The sequence below is a fragment of the Saccopteryx leptura genome, chromosome 1, assembly GCF_036850995.1.
Source record: "Saccopteryx leptura isolate mSacLep1 chromosome 1, mSacLep1_pri_phased_curated, whole genome shotgun sequence".
Lineage (NCBI taxonomy): Eukaryota > Metazoa > Chordata > Mammalia > Chiroptera > Emballonuridae > Saccopteryx > Saccopteryx leptura.
In genome coordinates, this window is record NC_089503.1 from 191,424,530 (window position 1) to 191,446,169 (window position 21,640).

The 21,640-nt window shown below is 42.1% G+C and overlaps 1 long non-coding RNA gene across 1 annotated transcript in view; it reads right to left on the reverse strand.

The window, feature by feature from the left end:
• Positions 1 to 21,640, reverse strand: part of LOC136404089 (uncharacterized) — a 374,264-nt gene that overhangs the window by 5,613 nt on the left and 347,011 nt on the right. The gene's annotated exons all lie outside the window — the stretch shown is intronic.

The window sequence follows — 21,640 nt, forward strand, 5'->3', positions numbered from 1 at the left end:
AAAGGGCCTGGTGATCATCTGCTTGAATTCATGACCTCGTTGAGAGGGGACCACACAGCAGTCAGCAGATGTCTTGGTCAGATGTGGGAATATAGAGGAGTCCCAGGGAGAATGTTGGCAGGGCCCCTCTTGGCTTAGTTGGCTGATCAGGGACGAATATGCAGGTCATCCCCAGTAGAGTGAGAGCCACTAGAGCAACAGCCAATGACTTTGAATATTTCTTCTCCCATTGGCAAAAATATCTTTATTGTGAGATGAATAAAATCTTGTTTGGCCTTGATATCATTAAACATCCAAATCTCCTATCTCCACTTACTCTTCCAGACACCACAAACAGCTTGCTTGTGATTTGCCATCTTAGGAAGGTCCCTACAGGGAGAGAACGCAGTGATCATACCAACCACCTGCATTCCCCCCCACCCCCCACACACACAACAGTGCTTTCTCATACTGCAGTACTACATGGATTCCTGATTAGGGCTTGGTTTGAATTGAAGAAAAAATGTACTAAAACTGTAGATGTGAATATTTTATGTCTTTGCCTGGTTTTGTAGAAGATGAAGAAACATTCTCCATAAGGCTGTGTTTTTGTTTGTTTGGTATTTCAGTCAGACAGCTAGGGGAATAATATCTATTTGGTTGTCGCTATGGAAAGCACTTCAACAAGGGCATGTGTTCTGAGAGGCCAAGCATACTTTTTGAGAGTGTTTAAACTTAAAGCACAGATAGAGCTTAAACAATGACAACCTCATTGATCCCTTAATACACAAGTTTTCAGAAGGATCACTAGCATTACGACAAGTACCAATATTGTACATGGCTAGTGGAAGAGAGACAAGTATGCTTCAGGAGCAAATGTCAAAGCTGTCACTTTACCATAGAAATCAGGAAACCCAACCTCTATTTATGCTCTAACTTGCCATGGGGTTAGACTACACCAGACCCAGCTCATTGGGTTGAATTCCACTTTGAGTCTGTGCAAGTGTTTAGAGCTACTTGGTAAGAATTTTGAACTCTGATATCTAAAATGTCCTCAACTGTACCAATGACAATGGAAATGGTTTGGTTTGACTTATTTATCAAAGGTTTTAGTGATAAAAAGTACAGGAATGTCGCACACAAAATCACCCAGAACCCCCAAATTTCTCCCTCCACTCAGAACCGCTTTCCCCATGTTTCTTCTCTCTCCCTCGTCTTCCTGGGTTATTAATTTTCATCTGGAATGAAATCTCAGGCCAGACCACAAAGCCAGGATAGGTGTACACAAACCATTACTGCTCATTACTGATCGAAACCAGACGCAGTCCCTGATAAGTGAATTTTCAACAGATTTATTTGATCTACACAACTTACTTTCTTTGTCACTGTATTTCAGAATCAAAAGGATAAGAATAGGGGTGGAGGCATTAGATGTATTAGTTATTTGGACAAATGCAATAGATAGAAAATCCTTTACAAAACCTTATATGAAAACTATGACCATTATGAGCATGATTATCAGGAGTCTTATTCCACAAAAAAATTAAAACTAGTCTCAAACATCTGATAAGAACCAATTTCCCAAAGCAATAGATTTGGTTCTCACAACAGGCTGGTTTTATGCCTTATGCCCTCCCTAAAGGCTTTTTTATAGGTGATTATGCCCCAGGATAAGACATCTGATTTTGACTATCTGTTATTATTCTTCTACCATGCTCTGCTATTATTGCTGGGACATTCGTTTGCTTTTCTCTCACATGCAGGGTGTAATATACCCATGTGTGGGATTTGAACAAGAATGATTGCTCTGAGGCAATGCCTTCAGAAGGGGCTGCCTGGCGTGGCTGGGAGGAAACCCCAGGGTTTCTTCCAGGCTTCCTGGGATCTTGTCCTGCCCCTGCCACTGACCTCTCTCCATTTAGAGGATGAGTTTAATTTCTTTGGGTTTTAATTTCTTCAACTTCACAGGGAGCTGCAGTTGCGAAACCACTATTGTGCCCTCTCTCTATAATTTTAAGATAATCATACTTCTATTCACCTTTGATCTCCACAGGCTTAGGACTTGTCATCTTAAGAGAAATCAATAGCAAGTTAATAAACCAGCAGTTCTCACCAAACCCCAGTACAGAAAATTATGACTTGAGACTATTGGGCTCAGCTGTTCCACATGAAGCTCCTGCAACAATGGACATGGAAGGAAAGACATTAGGAGCATGGCTGCCCCTTCCTGTCTCAATGTAAGTTTCTCCAGGAAGACAGAAAATCTCTCGCTTTCAGATGCATGAGCAGTTCCGTGAGTGGTCTTTTCACTAATCAAACCCTGTTAAAGATTAAAGAAAAAGAAGAAAAGGGACAAAAAGAAGCTTCAAACAGTGCAACATAGAGAAAATGGTGGAGTTGATTAAGGTGAATTTATGCCATGAGAGTTTGTTGGTTGTTATCAAGAAAATATTTCATTATGCAACCTCCAGTGGGATACGCAAAGCAAGAGTCCTTGTCCTTCAGGAACTTACTGTGCTAGATATGGAAAGTCACATGGAGATAAATGTGCTTCCTCTCTGATGTGTTCTCACTGAAATTTACCAGGCTAATTAGTCTCTCTTGGGGAGACACAGTTATCTCTTATTGCCGCAATAACAATTAACTCTTTAACAATTAACCATAGCCTTCAACAACAGGTATGCCACAGTTTAAGCAATATCATGATATTATCAACTGACAAAGATGTGTCAGTCCTCCGGGACTTATTAAACGGGGACCTTTATCCCTGAATGCTGTGTGGAGCACAGATTTTGCCAATTTAATGCACAAGAAATATTGGAAAAGTTATTACTGTGCGTGTGACTGCAGTGGAGTGGAGAGAAAAGAATGAGTCATGGGAACTGCATGTTTAGAAAGAAGTTGTGTTTGGAAACTACCATTAAGGATGGTTTACTTCAATATTTTTTAAGTCATACAATTAATATATTCTCATTATATGAATGTTGACAACTAGAAAAGAAAAAAAACAATTGTAGTACCATTACCCAACATTTTAGACTTTCTGTTCCAGTGTTTTCCTTTATGTTCTTACAAGACTTCATTGTCTGTCCCTGCTTTACCCCCCCCCTCCCCCGGCCACACGCACACATTACTCAACAGGCATTTTCTATCTGTAGCTGTTACCCAGACCCAGCTGGACCACCTGCCCTTTATGGCTTTGAGCAGATCCTCATCTACTTCCTTCCTACTTCTGTGGGAAGTTTAGGGACTTCCTCGGGATTTTCAACGTGCACCACACACTTCTGTGGAAACATCAGTTTTGATTTCTGTCCTGTGAATGTTTTTTCATCTTTCGCACCAGTTTGATCCAAGTGCAGGCCAGGGCCCCCCTCTGTGCAGTGTCCCTCGTATGTGAACATCCTGCCATGTGGCAGGCCCTTGCCAGGGACCCCAGGATTTCTCACCTAAACTACACCACAACCTGACAAAAAAGTTCTTCACGTGAGCCTGAGATCCCATTCACCCTGTTGGTAACAGATGTCAATCATCCTATAAAAATATTTGACAAACAGTTGACATTTTAGCAGATTCTGTTCCCTGTTTCCATCCTCAAACAGTGTTATAAGACTGGCTTCTGCACAGATATTGAGAGTCCACATGGAACTTCAGGCTTTCAGGGGGGTCTTTTTTTAAAAAGTTTTTTTTCTCTATTGATTTGAGAGAGAGGGGGGAAGAAAAGAAAAAATCATCCACTCATTATTTCACTTAGTTGTTCCATTTAGTTGTGTACTCATTGATTGCTTCTCATACGTGCTCTGACTGGGGCAGTTGAACCTGTGACCTCTGCTTGCTGGAATGATGCTTTATCCACTGAGCCACCAAGTCAGGGCCCAGGAGGCTCCTTTCTGAGGTTGAGCTTTCATTCTGTGCCCACCATGGAAACCCTAAGATGGAGCGGCCACCAAGGTTGAGAAGGCACAAATTTGGAAATAGCTGTTGTGTTACACCACCTCCCCCACCCCAAAAGTTCTATGACCTGTTAGGATGTGGTCGTGCTGGGAATCTGAAAGCACATGTGTTTCAAGACCCCCCAAATTATGCAAGTGCCACGTGGCTTTGTTACCCACGTGAGAGCTACAGTTAGTGCTCCAGAGGGAACTGGACTGTTGGAAGCAGAACCTATGGAGGCTGGGGGCTGAGTGGGCAGCTTGCAAGAGGGTCTTGTCCTCTCCCTGCCACAGTCCCCTGAGCAGCAGCTGACAACACAGGCATTAACAAAGAACATCACCTTTGGTCTAATTGTGAGGTGACTGTGGCCAAACTTATCTCTACAGATATTCTCAAAAGAGACATGACACACAGAAGATCATGACTCTCTATGTTTATAAGATCAAAAGGCAATGTGCTTACATGATGCATGTATGGTACATGCATGACACAGCTGACATCATGGGCCCAATAACTGAAGCCAGGTGCAAGTGCTGTCATTGAAACGAAAGACTAAAATCTGCAATGGTATCAACATCAAGACAATGTCCAATGGTTTTATACTGAAGTCTTTTACTTTCACATTGGCTTAGATTTAACTGTGAAGGAGAGAATCTTGCTTCTTCTGTTTTCTGCATCAGAGATTTAGTTAAGAATCTAGAACTCCTTCAGCAGCAAAGTCCCCCAGCAGGTCAGTCATGTAAGAGTGACTAAGCACTTAACAAGGCCGACGGTCCCTTCTGAAGGGAGCTGGCTCTTACTTTGTTATGTCTGTCCCCTCTATAGACTAGATACTGCTTGCGGACAAGGACCATGTCGTCTTTGTTGTATCCCTACCAAAAAGATAAGACTCAATTTCTTTTTAAAGAAAATTAGAAAAAGAAAGATGGAGGGGGAAGGAGGGAGGGCAGGATGAAGGAAGGAAGGAAAAAAAGAGAGAAATGGTAATAAAAGGTGACTCTTGAGTCAAACAATAAAGGGTGAATATACTTTTTTAAAAAAAGAAAAGGAAGAGGAAATTATTCTGTCTGGAGTGGAAGAAGAGTCAGCAAATATTTCATAGATGAGATGACACTTGAGCCAACACTTGAAGGACACCAGAATTTGCCATTTGGAGGAAGAGAAAAGTAGGTAAGGTGTACAGACAGAGTAACACTTTTATATAAAGAATTATAAGTACTTGGAAATTGGATCCATCAGGCACATTGAGAGTGTAGGCTAGACGTGGAGAACTAGCAAGAGATGAAGCTGGATGGTAAATTGGGACAGGATAGGGCAAGACTGAATGCTAGACCAAGAAGGCTGTTGACATAGTAGAAATCATTGATCTACTCTTTGATTTAGAGACAGATACCTGGAGGGAAAGAGGGGAAGAATAAAGAGAGACCAGGAGATAAATTAGGATCTATCACAGTGGTCCAGGCAGAGGTGATGGAGTTCTGAGCCAAAGAAGGGGCTATGGGAATGGAAAGTTGAGGATCACTCTAGCATGGTGAGACAGAATCTTTAGAAATAATTGATCATGAAAGAAATGAATTTAACAACACTAAGATTTCAAAGAGAAAATCCTGCCCTGGCTGGTTGGCTCAGTGGTAGAGCATCATCCTGGTGTGTGAAAGTCCTAGGTTTGATTCCCGGTCAGGGCACACAGAAAAAGCACCCATCTGCTTCTCCACCCTTCCCTTTCTCTCTATCTCTCTCCTCCCCTCCCACAGCCAAGGCTCCATTGGAGCAAAGTTGGCCCCAGGCACTGAGGGTGGCTCCATGGCCTCTGCCTCAGGCACTAGAATGGCTCTGGCCACGATGGAGCAACACCCCAGATGGGCAGAGCATCACCCGCTGGTGGGCATGCTGGGTAGATCCTGGTTGGGCACATGAGGGAGTCTGTCTGACTGCCTCCCTGCTCCTAACTTCAGAAAAATACAAAAAAGAGAGAGAGAGAGAGAAAGAGAGAGAGAAAGAGAGAGAGAGAAAATCCTAAAGGGCAAATTACTATACCACATTCCCAAATACTAAGTTGGGAGAAGTTGGCTGTGGGTGGGGGAAATGACAATTTCATTTGGGATTTGAAGAATGATAAAGCCAATGTACATTGCTGTGATTAGGAAAGATCTGGAAGGAAAAGCTGCACCCTCTGGCAGGGTTTTTCTGGTCTCCAAGCTGCACAAGCCACACCAGGTCAGAGCAGACCTCCAATGTCCTGTCTGCAGGTCACTCTTAAACCACTACATGGTGTACTGCTGTGTCGTTCCTGACTCCTGCCCATTATATACAACCTCACCTGATCCTTTGCTGAGAAAGGATAGGCTCAGTGATGGTGCCCCCAAACCTCAACAGCTTAGAACATAAATGTTTATTTTTGTTCACATTATAGATTGTCATAGGTCAGCTGTGGATACTTTTCTTTGCTAGCATTGTCTTCCCCTTGAGTTCTGGCTATGGAGCTGTGGTTAATAGTCAGCAGAGCACTGGGAAGAGAGAACATGACACCTAGAACTTCTACTCCAGTGGCACAAGGGATAAGTAAATAAATACTCCTCCCTCAGGGAGGTGAAACCTAACCTGCCCAGCCCTCGATGTGTGCTATGCTCAGTGACTCCTTTTCAAGAGTATGGAAAGGGGAGAAAAACTAACTTCCCAGTGGGGAATTCTGGCCAATACCCCACCAACCAGATGATGACCGTCATCAGGGAAAAGTCACACTGGTGGCATGTAGCCTTGTTATAGTATGATAAGAAGGGTGCTCTGCCTCTCTGGTCCTCCTTACAAATCCCTCACCCCAGTTTAATCATGAGAAAAAACATTAGAGAGACCTAAGTTAAAGCACATTTTAGAAAATCCTGATTGGGACTCCTCAAAACTGTCAAGATCGAACAAGGAAAGTCTGAGAAACTGTCATAGCCCACAGGAAAGCAAAAGAGACGAGACAACCAAATGTGACTTTGTAGATGAGACCCTGGAACAGAAAAAGGACATTAGAGGAAAACTAGTGAAATTCTAAGAGCATATAGAATTTAGTTAACAATAATATACCAAGATTGTCTTCTTAGTTATAACAACTGTGACATATTAATGTAAGGTGTTAACAGTAGAAGGGAATGAGGGGAGGGATATACAGACACTCTACGTACTGTCTTTGCAACTTTTCTTTAAATCAAATAGTATTCTAAAGTTAAAAGTTTATTTAGGTTAAAAAAAAGAGGTGCATGTCATTTCCAATCACAGAATTCACCGAAGAACTTAGAGCTGCCTACCTCTCAGACACCGTCACTCAACTTCATTATGAGAGTACTAAAATAAATGAAGTCTATATTTCATTTGGAAAAAGCTTGTGGCCAGCAGTGAACCAACACATGTGTGAACTGCAATTAGAGGGAGAAAGGAAATCAAGTCAAGTGGTATATGCTACCGTTCTGTAAAACAAAGGAAACTAGCAGAGAGAAATGACACGGTTCAAGATTGTCACTCCACTCTCATTTCATTCATCAATGCCAGTCTTATGGCCACAGCTAACCCACATAGGAGGGGAGGGAGGCTGTAGTCCTACAAGGTGTTCAGTGCATGTACCTGCTCTCCTCTTAGGCTCTGAAACTTAGTGCCATTTCTCAGGTTCCTGTGACCCTGGGTTTCTCATAAGCTTTGGATTTTTTCTCTGCACACCCTGGATGAGCATCTGCCTTGGTCCAATCTGATCCCTGGAACACAAAGTCCCTTCTTTTGCCAATTCTTCCTGGCCCCAGGGGTGCACTGGACAGAGATAATATTTGCAATGTGATGGGTCATCTGAATTCAACAGAACTGGGGGGCGGGAAGGATGGAACTGAATAAACACAGGACCCAGCATGCTCTGCACGGGGCAAAGAGGGACCCATTGGAAGGCTTTGCTGGGAAGTAGTCGGGGTGAGGGGCAGGTGGAGGGAGATGGGTGCTGGCATGCAAAAGTGTGCTTAGCAGAGGAGCTGGCATCAAGTTGAGTGGAGAGAGTCACTGGTGGAGGGTTGGGTAGAGGCTGCCTTGTATTGGGAAGACAATCTGCTGATGGGATATGGAAGACAGTTTAGAAACCATAATCTGACAGGTACTCCCCATAATCATTCAAATTACTGCAAGCATTCTGCAATAGAAAACAATAGGCCCTTAATGGTAGAGCATCAGCCAGACATGTGGATGTGGATGTCCTGGGTTTGATTCCTAGTCAGGGCTCACAGGAGAAGTGACCATCTGCTTCCCCACCCCTCCCTCTCTCCATTCTCTCTCTCTCTCTCTCTCTCTCTCTCTTCTCCTGCAGCCATGGCTCCAATGGCTTGAGCAAGTTGGCCCCGGGCACTGAGGATGGCTCCATGGCCTCTGCCTCAGGCGCTAAAAAATGGCCCCAGTTGCAACAGAGCAAGGGCCCAGATGGACAGAGCATCGCCTCATAGGGAGCTTGCTGGGTGGATTCCAGTCAGGTGGGGCACATGTGGGAGTCTGTCTCTGTCTCCCCTCCTCTCACTTAATAAAAAAAAATTAGAATAAGAACAAAACAAAACAATAAAACGTCATTTAAGAAAAAAAGTGAGATGGAAGCTGTCAGTTTTAACTCCAACATGCATTTGTCTACCGTATACTATCTATTCTTAATTAAGGTAAGTGAGCAAGTGGTTTCCCAGAGGCAACTGTGTAGAGGCCTGTCTATAACAGACTACCCCAGGGTAGCTGTTTTCCTTCTTTATCTTCTGATTTTTTTTGTTAAGCACTTTTTAGTCCTTGTCTCCACTCCTGCTCCTCTCAAAGAACCTCACAGAGTCACTTGTGCTTTCAGTGAATTAGTGGCTAGGCTAGGTGCCAGTTTCATGTTTGCAAATGGCCTTGTTGCATCTGCTGGGCTAAAGGACAGTTGGTGGAGCTGGGCCAGCCAAGCGTGTCCTTGCTGTGCCCCTAGGAGAGAGCGTTGAGCTTTCTAGTGTCAGTGTTCTGATCAGTGTCACTATGTTCTCCTTTCCCCAAGTGCTGCCACTGACTGGGACTTCTGTTTCATGAAAGGACATCAGTGAGCTAGTTTCTTTGCCATTACGACACAGGGACTTCTACAGAAAATACGGTAAAAGGAGAGTGGCGGTTGGGTCATAAAGTGACCAGTGCCTGGGGGATGCATGGGGCAGTGTCTGCACACCTGGGACCTATGTTTAGCCAACCGCCTCCTCTCTGCCGAAAAACTGCTATTTCTCATGAATTGCTGTTTAAGTAATAATCATAGACTCCTTTATTGTCAGTGGAGAATAGGATTATGGGCAAGGCTCAGGCACAGCGCATGTCATGAAGGTTCAGAGAAAGGAAATATTGGCAGTTTGCTAAGTTTCCAATTGCCTCTTGTCCCTTTTTGTTGTTTAAGAAAACATTAACATATGAAATTCATTGGGCTTTCCTCCTTCTTTCATTAGAAATTAATGAATTTCATTGGTATTTGATCTGGCTGCAGGCTATTTTATTAACTCAATAAGTTTCATTAATTTTAGTAATCTCAAAATTAGACCAGATGACAGACTCTGGTATGAGCAGGTAGTTACACTGCTTTCATTCAGTTTAATCTTTTCTCTTTCCCTTGTAGATGGACAGCATGGCCCTATTAATTGACATAGTTATGTAAATATAAAAAACAAACAAACAGCATCTACGATTGGATATTGTCATTGTTCTCCTCTCTGATCTTAAGGTAACCAGAAGATGCTTCTTGGGGTGGGTGAGGAGGGTCTGCCTCCAGAGAGGGGTCCCTCCCTGACACTGTGGCTATGGAACCGGCAAAGAAGACACTCAGCCCGACCTGTGGTGGTGCAGTGGATAAAGCATCCACCTGGAATGCTGAGGTCAAGGCACATATGGAAATTGATTCTTCCTGCTCCCCTCCACTCCCCTCCCCTCCCCTCCCCTCCCCTCTCCTCTCTTCTCCTCTCCTCTCCTCTTCTCTTTTCCCTCTCTCTCTCTCTCTCTTCTCTAAAATGAATGAATAAAATCTTAAAAAAATATATTCAAACCAAACACATTAGGCACCTGGAGAATTTGAAGAAATAGACAAATTATGGTTCCTTTGCCATTTCTTTTTCACAAAAGAAAGAATTTTAGATCCATTATGTTCATATGTTTTAAATACAAATAATTCTTTGCTCCTGTTGGATAGCTTTTAAGACAAGTAGAAATGATTGTTCTAAATGGCATTTGAATGGTATGGTGAGAGCCCAATTTTAGCACTTGCTTTACAGTTTAAAAACATTCAGAATGATGGCTACAGACAGTGGTTCGGGTGGATCTCACAAATAGAGTGTTGAGCAAAAGAACCCAGACACAGAAGATTACATGTTATACAATTTATTTACTTAGAGAAAAAATATGTACAACTGATCTGTGGTATTAAAGAGTGGTTATTGTGGGGGTTATAATGGGGAGATGGCATAAAGTTGGATGTCTGGGTTCCTGGTATTATTCTGTTTCTGATCCTGGGAAGTGGTCACATGAGCCTGTTTACTTTGAATTGGGTCACTGCAAGTTGTGTATATTTTTGTAAATAGGCTGCACTTCAATAAGTTTTAAAGAGGGCTCTGGCCAGTGGCACAGTAGATGGTGTGTCATCCAGGAGTGCCGAGGTCACCAACTCAACCCTGGGGTCATGGGTTTGATCCCAAGGGCGCTGATGTGAGCCTTGGTCAGGGCGCATCTGAGAAGCAATCAATGAGGTGCATAACTAAGTGGAACAATGAATTGATGCTTTTCTCTCTCTCCCTTCATCACCTCCCTTCTCTCATTAAAAACAACAACAACAATAACAAAAAAAAACCCCACAAAGTTTAAAAAAGAAAATAACCTCCCACCAAAACAGAGAGAGAAAAAGTAAACTTATTTATTCACATAAATTATTTCATCGAATTTTCTAACAACAGCCATGAAGGAGGCATGGGGGATGGTAGGCCTGGTCCTCCAGGGGTACAGTGGGTCTTGGGTTTCTGCTTGTGCTCCTAAGTTGAGAATGGCCTGGGCCACCATTCTTCTAAGGCATGGCCAGTACACTCTCTTCCCTAGACTCTATCTGCTGGTGGGCTCACCATTCGGAATGTTCCAGCAAAATCAGGAGAAATGGAGGAAGCTGGGCAGCTCTCTTGACATGGAGTATGATATAGAGAAGAAAAGCAAGGCACCACCCTATGCTTTGATGAACAAGAAATCTGAGACACAAAATATGCGATTCCAAAGCCAAGTGGACATGTTGTTATGTTGTTCTGCAAGTGTCATGATATTTGTCCCTCTTTCTAACCCTGGATCTGGGACCTGTCACAGCTGTAGATGTTTGCAGTGTATGGGGGAAGATCTGAGAAGAGAGGCTGTTGTGAGGAGATTGTTTCCACTCTTGGGCTGTGTGAAGTGTTTTCCTCCTTGGGAGAAACCCCTTTCATCTCTGGTCTTTACCTTCCAGTGACTATCTCCTTTGATGTCCACCTGGGGTGACCCTCCTTCTACTCCACACAAAGAACGTGAAGTTTGGGCTGTCGCCATTTATCCTCCACTCGCCCAGAACTGGTCAGGCACAACACAATACCTCAAGGTGTTTGCTCTGAGGAATAAAAATACAAAGAAATAAAATAAATGAAAAAGATAAGAAAAGTTAATGATCCATTGATAGGCTCTACATCCCACTAAAAAGAATTCCTGTGAGAATGAGGAAAATGGAGGGAAGAGTTTATCAAAGAATCTCAGCTCTGAATGACAAGGATCAGGGTCTAGCATGTGCCCAGAACACCTTCGCCACCAGTGTGGGGATTGCAGGAGGGAACAGGGTTTTATTGAGCTATTCGACCGTGGTTTGAATAACATAACCATCAAATGCTGATTGGACACAAAATTGTGATATTAACTATCTTAAAAGGATAGGGGCCAGGGAGTTCAGGTGGGAGTGAAGAGTGGTGGTGGTGGTGTGGGTTGGCCAAAGAGAGCTAGAGTCCAGTCCTGTGTGATAGGAAGTCAATAAGTTATGTTTTAAGTTGTAAAAATGTAGTAAGCTGGGTAAGTGTATCGTTAAAACATACAAGGTAACTTCCAGAAGGAAGCTGAAAGGGCTGCCCTCCCCAGAGGCCAGGGCTCAGCAGTAGGAAGAAGGTGTCCAGAGATCCCTGTTTTTCATTACAGAACTTGTGCTGCCATTTAAATATAAAGTATGTGTGTGTGTGGATTGCTTTAAAAATAACAGGAATTTAAAAATGTAAATAACATTGACATCTTCCTGCTATTATAGCAGCTGTGTCCAGCACCATGGACAGGTGAGATGTGTGTGAAGCAGAAATGCCAATGACATTACACAGTGACTCTTCCAGGGCTGGCAAGGGTTAGGGCCATACAAGAAGCAGGCCCACGCTTGCCTTTGCAAGGTGCACATGGACTTCCTTGAGGCCACATCTGCCTCCTCCCAGAATTGTTGGGTTATTAGGGAAGAGTTATTTAGATATGTCAATAGCCAGAAGGGTTGTATACTGAGGCCATTAAATAATATAGGGTAATTGTATAAATAATCGCAGATAATTCAGGTGAAAAATGTGCAATACTTTAATGGGGGGTATTTTGAAATGAATTTTCTGATTTTGGTATTAGCCCTGTTCAAATTTGCTAGCCACCTGCTGGACGTATTGTTCTGCCTGCTGGCTAGCCCGCTTTATTAGCCTCAGGATGGAGTTCCTCTCTAGCCCCAACCTGAATCTGGCCTCCATATAGATTGACTTGAGGCTCTATTGTTGATCTCAGAAATCATACTTTCTTTGCCTGCTCAGTGGTTTTGAGCCCAAATCAGAGCCTTTTGAGGATATTCTTTGCTTCTGTGGCTCTCTGTCTTAAAGTTCGATGCTAAGGGCTGTCTGTGCTAGGTCAGCAATTAGAATTCTGTGTATTAAGATGCCAGAGGCTGCCCCAAGCCTGGCTGCCCCCACCTGACCCTGTGTCTGTCTGTGCTAAGCAGCAGCCATCAGGCACTGAGCCTCGGCCGTGTGACAAGCCCTGTGCCCAGGATCCTTGCCCCTGAGAACAGCCTCCTGCCAGCTTGTCTCTCAGAGAGCTGGCCTGCAGTGGCCTTATCTGTCACCTCTGGCTCCTCTGCCTACATGGATAACGTTAGCCTGGCATTGATGTGGTTAGAACCAGACATGGAAATTCAGCTGTGAATCTCTGAGCTAACCACCGCCCCAGGGAGATTATTTCCTGTTTCCTAGAAATGTCCAATAAAACAAAAGATTGGATTGATGACTTGTCATCCATTCCAAGGCTTCTTCTTGGAATATGGGAACAATGAGAAACAAGAAAGCAATGTTCAGGATATGAACTAGTCCCTTGATTCAGGACGTCGTTTTGCATGTGGCGGCAGAGGCCCGCTCCTGGCCTGGCTGTGCGCCAAACACTTGGCCTGTCTTAGAAAACAGCAGGCATATTATTGGTAGTTGGATTTCACAGTGAGCTCTGGAGTGGATCTCGATTTGGCTCTACCCTTGAGAGAGGTATGAATCCTAGTTAGCCCATGACAGGCCCGGCTGTGAGCAGGCACAGGCTGAGAGCAAAGTGACCTTGGGGGCCCTGAGCTATTCCAGAATGTCACAGTGCCTTATAGCCAGGCACTGTGGTATTCTCTCACAAACATTTTCTCATTAATGCTCCCTGCAAACTCATTTTCACAAGAGTATTTCTGTCCCAGTTTACATATGGAGAAACTGAGGTATGGAGATTTTAGATAGCTTAACCAAGCTAATAATTGCCAAAGTCTGGTTTTGAACCCAGGTTTCTGAGTCACAATCCCCAATCCTTAACCTTGCCTACTTCCCTGTCTGGCAGCCATGACACCTGGTCTGTTCCTAGGGTCTGTTCCTAAGGGTTAGTCATTTACTTTCTGGACTCTGAGGCTTTTTCTATATAAAATGAGAAGGTTTGACAAGAGAAACTCTGAGCCCTCTTTTTGTTTTAGGACATATGCCCTAAATGTGGCAGGAGCTTGCAAACAATAGGCACTTAATAAGTGAATGAGTGTATGGTGTATGAGAGATAATTCTTTCTTAGCAGCAGGAAACCTCCTTATGCCAGCAGCCAGCTACGACTTGGAAGCCAGGGACGGTGGAAACTTGAGTCCTAAGGCACTGGAACACCCTGAGTTTGTCTGATGAGGAAATATGAGAACTACTGTCTACGTCAGTTACAGATGTTCTTCACTTCCGTAAAGTGGCGGGCTTCCTGACTCATGGTCTGCACTGCATGTTGCCCACACATCCTCAGACTTCAGGGTATGTGAGACATACCAAGCGGGGCTGTAAAATCGCAGATTCCTTGGTTCCACCTCCAAGGAGTCCTGACTCAGAAATTATGGATGTGGCCCAGGAATTTGCATTTTCACAAGCATGCAAGAAAACCTGTGCTTTGTTCTATGGTCCTGACGATGTGACATTATACCCTGGACAATTACGTGTTTAGAAAGAACTCCTCCCACCCTTCTGAGTGGAGATTCAGAGGGAGTTCTGAGTCCCCATGGCCACAGATCCAGGTTGGGTGGCTCAGTTTAAGGAGGTAGACAAAAAAGTAGGAGTCAAGGGCTCATGGAACTAGGCAAGTTGGATGGTGAAGATCAAGTAATGGGCAGAAACAAAGCAAGTCATTTATACTATTGCATGATAAGGTCAAATGCAAGTGGAGTGATCAAGACAACAGATACTTAAAAATGACATGGGAGACAAACCCTGAATGTCTGGTGTTCAGCTCAGAATGTCCTGGGAGAGGGGGCAGGTTAGAAAGAAAGGGTTGCTGAATGTCTGCGTGTTGCTGGACCCTGATCCTGTGCCTTGTGTCCCTTTTGAGTGGTGCAGAGCCCGGCCTTAGGTGGGGCTCACAACAAGTGTCTCTTTAATTGGGAAATGTCATAGTCAGCAGCCAGATGGATATATGCGGAGGCGGATGTGCGCCCTGGGCCTGACTCCTGAAGGGCCCTGTAAAACCCTAACTTTACACTTTTTTTAATGACACCAAGTTTGGTTTCATATGTGCAATTTTAACATTAATGGTACAAAATATTTTTATTTATTTAAAAATATGGTTAACATGTATTTTTATTTTCCCTGTCTCTCTCTTTTTTTGAAAGGGCCCAATATTTTCTTCTGCACCCGGGGCCTCAACTGACCTTAATCCACCTCTGGATGTATGATACAGTCCAATGCTGCATTTTAAAATGGGAAGAGGTTGTTACATTGACAAGATGGTCTTTTGCAAAACTCAGCTCTTCTTAGGGGCCACTTGTAGAATTAAGCAAAAATAATAACCAAATTAGAGTTAATTACAAAGAACAAAAGGCTCTTTGTCCCAATAGAAAGCCTACTGTGTCTCAAAAGTTTCCCTTCCCTTCTGCGTAAAAACATCCGGATCAGATGAATCACTTTACTTTTTAAGAATGTCAGCTCTCCAGGGATGCACCCTGCCAAGTGGCCAGGTAGGCTGTGAACTGTACTCCAAGTCCCTGAAGTTGTGGGAGAAGAAAGTTCTTAAGTAGATGGGGTGAGATAGAGTTAGGACCCTTTGTGAGAGCAAGCGTCTAGTTTTAAGTGTGTTTTCATGCTGTGATTTAAGCAGCATATATGGGAAAGGAGATTTAGGGATAGTTTTTTATTTTTCTTTTTCTTTTAAGTGAAAGGAAGGGAGATAGTGAGACTGACTCCCACATGCACCCCAACTGGAATTCACCTTGCAACCCCTGTCTGAGACTGATGCTCAAACCAACCAAGTTATTCTTAGCACCTAGGGCCAACGCTTGAACCAGTTGAGCCCCTGGCTGTGAGAGGGGAAGAGAGAGAGAAGGAAGAGAGGGAGAGGAAGAGAAGCTAGTTTATGGCTTTATCTTCACTTGGCCCCAGTGCTGTTTATTCCCTACACTTTGGGGAGGTTAGCTATATCTAAATATTATTATGTGTTAGTGATGGTGGCATGGGACATCTCTGTGAGAAGTAGGCACAGCTCAGGGACCCAATGTATTCCAAAGAGGAACACAAGGGGTTGATTAGAAATCTTAGTCCAGATGGAGTGCAAAAGTACTCACAAAATAGTTCGCTACAATGAACAGGGTTGAAACCCTTTTCATTACTTAAAGGTAACCACCATTGAAAAAACCACCACAGAAGCACATGAGATAAAAAAGATAGCAACAGAGGAAAGATGTATGGAATACAACCAAATAAAAACAAAAGATAGAAAAATGAAAGAGAAGGATCAAACAAGACACAAAACTAACAGAAAGCAATCTATAAAATGGCAATAGGGAACTCACAAGTGTCAATAATTACACTAAATGTAAATGGATTAAACTCACCAATAAAAAGGCACAGAGTAGCAAAATGGATTAAGAAAGAAAATCCAACAGTATGCTGCCTACAGGAAACTCATCTAAGTAACAAAGATAAAAACAAATTCAAAGTGAAAGGCTGGAAAACAATACTCCAAGCAAATAACATCCAAAAAAAAGCAGGTATAGCAATACTCATATCTGATAATGCTGACTACAAGACAGCAAAAGTACTCAGAGACAAAAATGGCCATTTCATAATGGCTAAGGGGACACTGAATCAAGAAGACATAACAATTCTTAATATATATGCACCAAACCAAGGAGCACCAAAATATATAAGACAGCTACTTATTGACCTTAAAACAAAAACTGACAAAAATACAATCATACTTGGAGACCTCAATACACCACTGACGGCTCTAGATCGGTCATCCAAACAGAGAATCAACAAAGATATAGTGGCTTTAAACAAAACACTAGAGCACCTGGATATGATAGACATCTACAGGACATTTCATCCCAAAGTGACTGAGTATACATTTTTCTCCAGTGTACATGGATCATTCTCAAGAATTGACCATATGTTGGGCCACAAAAACAACATCAGCAAATTCAGAAAAATTGAAGTTGTACCAAGCATATTTTCTGATCATAAAGCCTTGAAACTAGAATTCAACTGCAAAAAAGAGGAAGAAAATCCAACAAAAATGTGGAAACTAAGCAACATACTTTTAAAAAATGAATGGGTCAAAGAAGAAATAAGTGCAGAGATCAAAAGATATATACAGACTAATGAAAATGACAATACGACATATCAGAATCTATGGGATGCAGCCAAAGCAGTGATAAGAGGGAAGTTCATATCACTTCAGGCATATATGAACAAACAAGAGAGAGCCCAAGTGAACCACTTAACTTCCCACCTTAAGGAACTAGAAAAAGAAGAACAAAGACAACCCAAAACCAGCCGAAGAAAGGAGATAATAAAAATCAGAGCAGAAATAAATGAATTAGAGAACAGAAAAACTATAGAAAAAATTAATAGAACAAGGAGCTGGTTCTTTGAAAAGATCAACAAAATTGACAAACCCTTGGCAAGACTTACCAAGGAAAAAAGAGAAAGAACTCATATAAAGAAAATCCAAAATGAAAGAGGAGAAATCACCACGGACACCGTAGATATACAAAGAATTATTGTAGAATACTATGAAAAACTTTATGCCACTAAATTCAACAACCTAGAAGAAATGGATCAATTCCTAGAACAATACAACCTTCCTAGACTGAGTCAAGAAGAAGCAGAGAGCCTAAACAGACCTATCAGTAGAGAAGAAATAGAAAAAACCATTAAAAACCTCCCCAAAAAAAAAGTCCAGGCCCTGACGGCTATACCAGCGAATTTTATCAAACATTCAAAGAAGACTTGGTTCCTATTCTACTGAAAGTCTTCCAAAAAATTGAAGAAGAAGCAATACTAGCAAACACATTTTATGAGGCCAACATAACCCTCATACCAAAACCAGGCAAGGATGGCACAAAAAAAGAAAACTACAGACCAATATCTCTAATGAATACAGATGCTAAAATACTAAACAAAATACTAGCAAATCGAATACAACAACATATTAAAAATATAATACATCATGATCAAGTAGGATTCATCCCAGAATCTCAAGGATGGTTCAACATACGTAAAACGGTTAACGTAATACACCATATCAACAAAACAAAGAACAAAAACCACATGATCTTATCAATAGACGCAGAAAAGGCTTTTGATAAAATACAACACAATTTTATGTTTAAGACTCTCAACAAAATGGGTATAGAAGGAAAATATCTCAACATGATAAAGGCCATATATGATAAACCATCAGCTAACATCATATTAAATGGCACTAAACTGAAGGCTTTCCCCCTTAAATCAGGAACAAGACAGGGTTATCCACTCTCTCCACTCTTATTTAATGTGGTACTAGAGGTTCTAGCCAGAGCAATCAGACAAGACAAAGAAATAAAAGGCATCCATATCAGGAAAGAAGAAGTAAAGGTATCACTTTTTGCAGATGATATGATCCTATACATCGAAAACCCCAAAGAATCCACAAAAAGACTACAAGAAACAATAAGCCAATACAGTAAGGTCGCAGGATACAAAATTAACATACAGAAGTCAATAGCCTTTCTATATACCAACAATGAAACAACTGAGAATGAACTCAAAAGAATAATCCCCTTCACGATTGCAAAAAAATAAAATAAAATACTTAGGAATAAACATAACAAAGAATGTAAAGGACTTATATAATGAAAACTATAAACCATTGTTAAGGGAAATCGAAAAAGATATAATGAGATGGAAGAATATACCTTGTTCTTGGCTAGGAAGAATAAATATAATCAAGATGGCCATATTACCCAAAGCAATATACAAATTTAATGCAATTCCCATTAAAATTCCAATGACATTTTTTTAAAGAAATGGAGCAAAAATCATCAGATTTATATGGAACTATAAAAAACCCCAAATAGCCAAAGCAATCCTAAAGAAAAAGAATGAAGCTGGGGGCATTACAATACCTGACTTCAAACTATATTATAGGGCCACGACAATCAAAACAGCATGGTATTGGCAGAAAAATAGACACTCAGACCAATGGAACAGAATAGAAATTCCAGAAATAAAACCACATATATATATAGTCAAATAATTTTTGATAAAGGGGCCAACAACACACAATGGAGGAAAGAAAGCCTTTTCAATAAATGGTGCTGGGAAAACTGGAAAGCCACATGCAAAAGAATGAAACTGGACTACAGTTTGTCCCCCTGTACTAAAATTAACTCAAAATGGATCAAAGATCTAAACATAAGACCTGAAACAATAAAGTACATAGAAGAAGACATAGGTACTCAACTCATGGACCTGGGTTTTAAAGAACATTTTATGAATTTGACTCCAAAGGCAAAAATTAATGAATGGGACTACATCAGACTAAGAAGTTTTTGCTCAGCAAGAGAAACTGATACAAAATAAACAGACAGTCAACTAAGTGGGAAATGATATTTTCAAACAACAGCTCAGATAAGGGCCTAATATCCAAAATATACAAAGAACTCATAAAACTCAACAACAAAAAACAAACAATCCAATAAAAAAATTGGAAGAGGACATGAACAGACACTTCTCCCAGGAAGAATTACAAATGGCCAACAGATATATGAAAAGATGCTCATCTTCTTTAGTTATTAGAGAAATGCAAATCAAAACTGCAATGAGATACCACCTCACACTTGTCAGATTAGCTATTATTAACAAGACAGGTAATAGCAACTATTGGAGAGGCTGTGGAGAAAAAGGAACCCTCATCCACTGTTGGTGGGAATGTAAAGTAGTACAACCATTATGGAAGAAAGTATGGTGGTTCCTCAAAAAACTGAAAATAGAACTACCTTATGACCCAGCAATCCCTCTACTGGGTATATAACCCCAAAACTCAGAAACATTGATACGTAAAGACACATGCAGCCCCATGTTCATTGCAGCATTGTTCACAGTGGCCAGGACATGGAAACAACCAAAAAGCCCATCAATAGATGACTGGATCAAGAAGATGTGGCACATATACACTATGGAATACTACTCAGCCATAAGAAATGATGACATCGGATCATTTACAGCAAAATGGTAGGATCTTGATAACATTATACGAAGTGAAATAAGTAAATCAGAAAAAACCAGGAACTGCATTATTCCATATGTAGGTGGGACATAAAAGTGAGTCTAAGAGACATTGATAAGAGTGTGGTGGTTACACGGGGAGGGGGTAAAGGGAGAGGGAAAGGGGGAGGGGGAGGGGCACAAAGAAAACTAGATAGAAGGTGACAGAGGACAATCTGACTTTGGGTGATGGGTATGCAACATAATTGAACGACAAGATAACCTGGACTTGTTATCTTTGAATATATGTATCCTGATTTATTGATGTTGCCCCATTAAAAAAATTAAATTATTAAAAAAAAAAAAAAAAAGAAATCTTGGTTCAGGTTTATGTTTCAGAGCAAGAAACCGGCTCCTCTTAGAGACAAGGAGACTTCTTATCCAACTCCCATTATCACTCCCAGAACTCTCTAGTTGTGTATGTGTATGTGCATGTGTATTTACAGAAATATTTGGTAGATCACCTCCATAGGAATAATGATGTATTGTCATTTATTTCAGAGCTCAAAAGTTCAACAAATTAGCATTCAGCACCTTGGACTTTTGACTGTTCTCAAGCCCAGATGAGGCATCCAACATAAGAACTCCATAATGCTTCCAAGTTTAGGGGCCCCTTTTAGAATCTGATTCCTAGGAGGTGAGATAGCTCACTCAGTCTTGTCTTATGGATGAAAGTTGGGGATAGAGGAGGAGAAAAAAATTACATTTTCTCTCACTTCTTTTTACCCCTGGAAGGGGGGGGGGGGTGTTTTCCTGCCTCTCCCTGATGGTGAGCTTTCTCCTGCATTGCTCTGGCGATTTACAAATCTACACTAACTATCCCCATCCTGGGACTAATTGGAGCCGGGGAGTGCCACTGTTAAAAGCACACAAAATTCTCTGGCCTCAGAGCACATGGGTTTAAAGTCCAACTATGCTGCTTTTTGCTGGGGAAGTTGTTAAACTCCTTGTCTTTCAAGTGGGCTTGGTCACATACATGCTCACTCCACAGTGTGGGTGTGAGGGATATGGGTATGAGCATATAGTGGGGGGTGAAGGGTACACCATGACAATGATTACCTCCCCAATTCCAGGGCACCAGGTGCTGCCTTTATAATCAGCTAGAGCCTAGAATCTACTCCTGACTTAAGGTCACTTAACAACACTCTTGACCTTGCCCCGCCTTCCCATGTCTCATCATAGGACACGATGTGACATTTGCTCTGTATTCTCTGTCCCCTCTTCAAGAGTCCTCCTGTGGAACCAGCCAGTTCAGGCTCCTATGAAGTCTTTTTGAAGGACTGGACAGATTCTAACTTGACTTTGAGAACCACCCCCTCAGCCATTCATCCTTCCAACAAGGTCTTTGAATTATGTCTTCATCATACTTCTCAATGCCTCACTTCTGGTCCTCTTTCCCATCTGCTGCCTGACTCCTTGGCAGTGCCCCCTTCCCCTGCCTTCCCTTGTCCTATTCAAGGTGCTGCTGTGCACAGCACAGCTTCTGAAATCCCCTCATGTGGGCTAGAGTGTGCTTCTCTCACTTTATAAAGGCAAAACCCTATTAGTAAACCTGAGGCCCTCCTGAGACCCTGCCTGGCCCCACCATGAAAAACAAGTGATGTAGCAAACCACAGGGCTGAGCTCCAGGCTCGTTGGCTTCCTCTGCGGGC